Below are 6061 nucleotides of genomic sequence, written 5' to 3' on the forward strand. Positions count from 1 at the left end.
TGTGTGATCTTGACAACAACAATACATGTACATGGAACCTCCTCAAAGTCCTTGCTGCTTGATGCGTATCAGAATTGTGATAAGTGAGTGTAAAATGGTGTCGTGTGAACAAATTCTGGGTTGCAGTCTAAGCATTAAGGAACTTTGAATGTCTGTGTACTACCTGGAAAAACACGCGCAGATTATGCAGGAACTTTCTTCTTATCCAGCAGATTTTTTGTGTGTGTAAATAACTTGTTTCTCCTTTTAACCCTATAAAGAATGAACCATAAAATATGTAAGAAAATTCTGATTGTTTGTAAATAGAGTATTTTTTGGTGCTTTTGAACAAATAACAAACTTTTTTTTTTTAAATCGACTTCCACGCATGACTTTTGATTTGTGTCATATTTGATACATCTGTTCACATTGCTTTAAATTCGTACATTTATAACTGTAAAAAATATTATAATAAACACACATATCAAACATATTAGTATTTCCAAAATATTAGAAAGAAGATTTCCCATTATTAATAATTATAGGTGTCCCACATAGTCATGAAATAGAGGGCTCCATTATTGTTATTTTTATTCTCCACACTTTTGCCATGCAATAACTCCCACATAATTCTTCCGATTTACACTGTTCGAATTTCAACTTACTTAAAAAATTCACGCCATTCTGGGTATATATCGTCTGATTCCACATTATTTACAGTATTCGCACAATTGAACGTTAAATATCAGCTTTTCCCCATTCATTTTTAATGGGACTGACATTGAACTTTGTGCCACTTTCCACGTCCACTTCCATACACACAACTGTAACCAGGAGGTCGCGGGGATCGATTCTCACTTGAAGCTCCTTAGCGTTATTGCCGTTTCCTTTTCTTTTTTAAAATGTATTTGTCATCCAACAACAATTAATAATGAGTAATTTTCATATAATTTTTCTTTATAAGCATTTCACAAGCATTCCACATGCATCCAGCTTTTATTAGCATTCAGCTTTTAGCATTTCCACGCAATTGCTGCAGAAATTGCACTTTTTCTAGTTTTCAATATGATACGTTTGGCGTCATAAGCTTAAATGGCTCCACTGACCATGAGGTCATGTGACGAGTCCCATGAACTTTCACAGGAGGTGGCTTAGCTCTAGGACCGAGTCTTGAGACGAATGACTTTTGGACACGGTGCTGGTAAAAGCAGCTAACACAGTGCAGACGTCGGGAGACGGCGGTGTGACATCAATGGACAACATGGTTTTTTGGACCCTAGGTGAGCAATGGGCGTGGGACCAAACACTCTGCAATACATGCCACCGGAGCCGGCGTGCAGCGTATTCCACAAGAAAACAAAAAAATAACAAACAAAAAAAAAACGGTTAAATTATTGAAGAAGTACAATTAATCCAATCTACTCAATCTTTATTAATGACAGTTCAGAATGAGTCTTCAGGACATGAACAATGAATGTTTATACGGATTGTATGTATGTATGTTCAAGTATGTTCAAACAGGCTTGCAAATAAGTTTAAACAAATTTACAAATACGTTCAAATGTACTTGTAGGCTAGATGACAATAGCTTTGCACTTTTCCCCATAAAAAACAACAACAAAAAACGTATTTTTAGTATTTGGCCTATATTATACAATACATAAATTAAGTACATAAACATTCTTTATTCATATTTTTTATGATTGATTATTATGTCTGCAGTACACAAGTTCCATTTGGATTGTTTCCCATAATGCAATGTGGCATTGACTTGCGCATGTGCAAGTTAATGAAAAAATATATTTTCTTTAGCAATTGGCCTAACAATAGCTACGTTTGAAAATGAAGTAAGTAAACATTGTTTAATAATATTTTTATGATTTATCATTATGTCTGCAGTGCATGATTTCTGTTCTTCATTTTTTTCCTCCATAATGCCACAGCGTATGCATGCACATGCGCAAGCAAATATCCCGTGACAGGAAGGGGAAAAAAATGCTTTAAAAAGTTTTAAGCAGTTAGCCTACAAGTACATTCAAACGTACTTGCAAACACATTTAAACGTATTTGCCAGTCAACAGTGTTTTTTCCACATTGACAGTTCAACGCTTTAGTATTTTGTTGTTGGTGACATTTTTAACATAACAGTCAATCTCTCTGTCACAGACACATTTTTTTGGGGGGGTGATGGTTTAAGAGCAGCGGTGGCTCTTTCCGTTAAGGGCCTCATACAGAAAAATGGATGTGGCATTTTTAAATTGTGACGTCTTGCAAGAACACCGCCAGCAAAGGTTGTTTGGGATGTCACCCACTTTAGTTGTCATGAACAAACGGCTACTGTTGGCCGCCGCCAAAAACAAGAAAACAATTCACGAGTGGCGAGCAGTAATAGCACTGAACACTCACAGCGTCCCTTTCCCACTGCCAGACGTGTGTTGCGTTTACTAACAATCGGACACAAGAGTGCGGAACAGAACACACAACACACTTATTAGTTCGTTACAATATTTTTTTCTCGTGTATATTTGTGTAAGTCAGGGATCTTGCAGGAATCAGTAAGTTACATTTTAGACCCATTTTTAGACCTTTTTAGACTATTATGCGAACATTTTTAGACCAACTTCAAGTCGTTTTCCGGCTTTGGCGTGTGACTCGAGGGCCTTCACGCCCAAAGTTCCCAACTTAATATATATATTTTTTGCATACTTTGCAAAGAGCCGAGTGTCTATCGCCTGCTACCTCTCCCAACAAGCTGGAAAAGTCGGTACGGTACGCGGTAGTGGACACACTGAGTCGCCTAATTATAATGCGACATTCACACTAAAAAACGAAGGGAGCGTTTCGCCTCGCTTTACTCACTAGCGCTTCACTGCCGGAGTGTACACGGGCACTTCATTTGTGCACACCGGACGGAGCGAGGGGCTTTGCTTTGCTTCACTTATTGCAGCCACTTCCACTACGGTAAAACTCCTCTCAGAAAACAAAGTTTCAACATTGTTGAAATGTGTGACACGGTGCTATAACACTTTAGCTAATGCAGGGTTCCACGTTAGGCCTTTTTGGGTGGTGGCCCTGCCAGAACCAGCACTGACCCTGTATATCGCTAGCCTTGGGCCGATTTAACTTTTTTTTCTAAAAATTAATACTTTTAATCATCCTCACATGTGTGTATTTTTATTTTATTTTTTACAAATGATTCACCAATCTCGAGTGTTGAAAATCGCTTGCTTTCTTTGATGATGCAATGTCAATGATTGAAAAAACATTCTGTTCTTGAGGATAACGACAACACAGCACATCACCAGAACTCGTCCCTTCATCACCGCAAGCGCGACACCACTTGGCAAAACAAAAAAGATAGCTGTAATAATAGGAGAAAAAAATGAGCATAATTAATTGATTCCTAGTAAGAGATAAAATAATTCACAATTAGTAAAACATAACTCTAAAACATTGTATATTATATATTAAAGTGCTGATTTCATCACATTTATTGATCAAATTTTGAGAGCCATTTGTATTTTTACTGTTGTCCAGACATCCTGTACAATACTCTAAATACGTAAATAAAATAAAATAAAAATATCTAGTGGCCATAAAAGTCACATTAAAAATATGTAGTTGTACAAGTTTTCTTTCAAGGCACGTGCTAATAATTAAATTGAATATACAACAGCTTGCCTAAGAGTAGCTCCCATTTAACCGGTTTCCACACAAATTGCAGTGTCTCTGTCTGAACACTTGGTGGCACACTGGGTCGCACCCACATAATGACGTAATTCATAGACAGCCGAAGAAGAGAGCCGCTAAAGGATTCTTTAGCGTCATGTGCTAACTTTGAATCGAAGCTGTTAATAATGAATAAAGACAAGTACAAGACTAATTGCTGAGAATGCTGCCAGATTATCAAACCCAATGTCTGCTACAGCCACAGACAGCGACCCCCACCCAATTTAAAACTATTTTTTTCTGCCGTGATCCGAACACAACAAGCTAGATGCTATGCTAAGCGCTAGGAACTACACGCCTGCCCGAACAACATTGCCTACAATACAAACGCACCATCAAATGCACCCCTTTGCTTTTGGTGAGGATGTTTTTTTCCAGCACGCAAAGAGAAGAAACAACAACGCAACAGGCACTTTTTTTTTTCCTACAGACATTTCTCGGAATGGACGGAGCCGATATAAGAATTTATGGCTTGGGTAAATTAAATGTTAGACCTGGGATGAAAATATCGTAAGTAAGGGTTCCGTTGGTGGTTAATGAAACAATCGCTATACGATGAGAAAGCAGGATGGAGACTGATTTCTTCTGGAACAATGCTGTTTACTCGCACTTCCTGACCACTCATCAGCCGACCAACACTAACCAACCAGGAGCTAGCAACTTTTGGTACATGCAAGTGATTGAGAACAGAAGATTCAACACGTCAATTTAGCTACTTGTGTTAAAAAATATATATATATATATATAAATGTGTAAATAATAATTCTGGAAACATAAATGTATAAGTAAATATATACTTTAACAAATTAAATTAAATCTTACTCATTTCTGAACCTTACATTTGCAACATCTAAACTGTCTAGTGATTAAATTTATTTTAGTAGGCCAACATGATAAGAAAATGTATAATGCAAATGGCTTTGAGCACTCCTGTTTTGGGCTATTGTGCCAGCATTACACTTTGAGGTTCACCTGTCCTGATCTGGTGCCATTCCTGCTCGCCCATAAAGTAGCGTCCCGAAGAACCGCCCCCTTCATGGGAAACACTCTAGCGCAGCTCATTATACTAATTGTGCTCTCACATTATTATCAAAGCTCTATTTACCTCTGAAATATTTTAATTAGATTACTGTCTCTATTTAACCCATCGTGTACTCTTTGAAGCGGTGTGTTCTTAGTGATAAATCCTCAGATGCCTGATAGGAAACAAATGACACATGAGCCCTTTTAATTCAATGAGAAATGTTGCCTATCCAGACTCTGTAGTCCCTGCATCTTTTTCAGTTCCACCTACTCGTTTTCCCCGCATTGAAAGCCAGTTAATTGAAGGAGTCTTTCACTGCTATACATGAAGGGCTTCAAATTAGCATCCCTTTCTGCCCATTGGGAAGATGATGCAGACGTGGACGCTTTGATGTGACAAGGACGCTTCAGTAGGCGGCAGGCTTGGAGAAAATGAGCTGATGGCTCTGCTATTAGGCCCAAATGCAGATGCAGCCATGTGTTGCAAAACGCTTAATCTTTTAATTGATCACCTTCTGCACGGCCTATTCTTGTATTTCCCCCCGCTGTCTGATAATCTGAAACACATTAGGGCATGGCATGGGTTGCTTTTCAAAAGGCAGGACTACAAATTCGATACAAAAGACACAAGTGTATGTTATTTGCAAATATCAATTGGGGGAAGCTGTAGCTCATTAGTATCCTGAAATGATTCAATGATGGCATGAATGGGACTCATCATTAGTCATTACGCCATCACGTGATTTATATTTTAGTATTGCAGAAGAAATATTTTGTAACTAATCAGCTTTTTCTGTCAACATGTCAACGAGAAGAACCTGCTGCGTCACGAAAGACGCTGAGTGTGTTGATTATCACGAACACTAACCACCCAATAAATCCACTAAATATTTCATAACTTGGAGAACGTAAGGTCCTAGATGTGTAGAGATACTTTATTGATAGGCTATAGTAAAAAAAAAAAGTGCATTTTTTTTTTTTAAAACAATGCGCGCGTTTTGAATGGCATTTTATGTATTATCAAGTCAAAGCAAAAAAAGAAGAAGAAAAAACTCTAATTTTCTTTAAAAAAAATCTATTTTATTTGACAAAACAAACCAAAGCGAATGAATTATAGTCGTCAGAATTTTATTTGACCCACCAGAAGTTCGAGGATAAGCACAATTATTCGCTCATCACAGCACATCGGTCAAACACCCGTAACAGATTTCCAATTCGAAATAACATGGACATGCGGCTTGCGTTCTTTGTGACATTTGCCAAATACATCCTTTTTTCTTTTTCTTTTTTTCGTATTTTGAATATAGCCTATTATAATTTGCCACTTATT

Source organism: Vanacampus margaritifer, chromosome 16 (genome assembly GCF_051991255.1).
Source record: "Vanacampus margaritifer isolate UIUO_Vmar chromosome 16, RoL_Vmar_1.0, whole genome shotgun sequence".
Lineage (NCBI taxonomy): Eukaryota > Metazoa > Chordata > Actinopteri > Syngnathiformes > Syngnathidae > Vanacampus > Vanacampus margaritifer.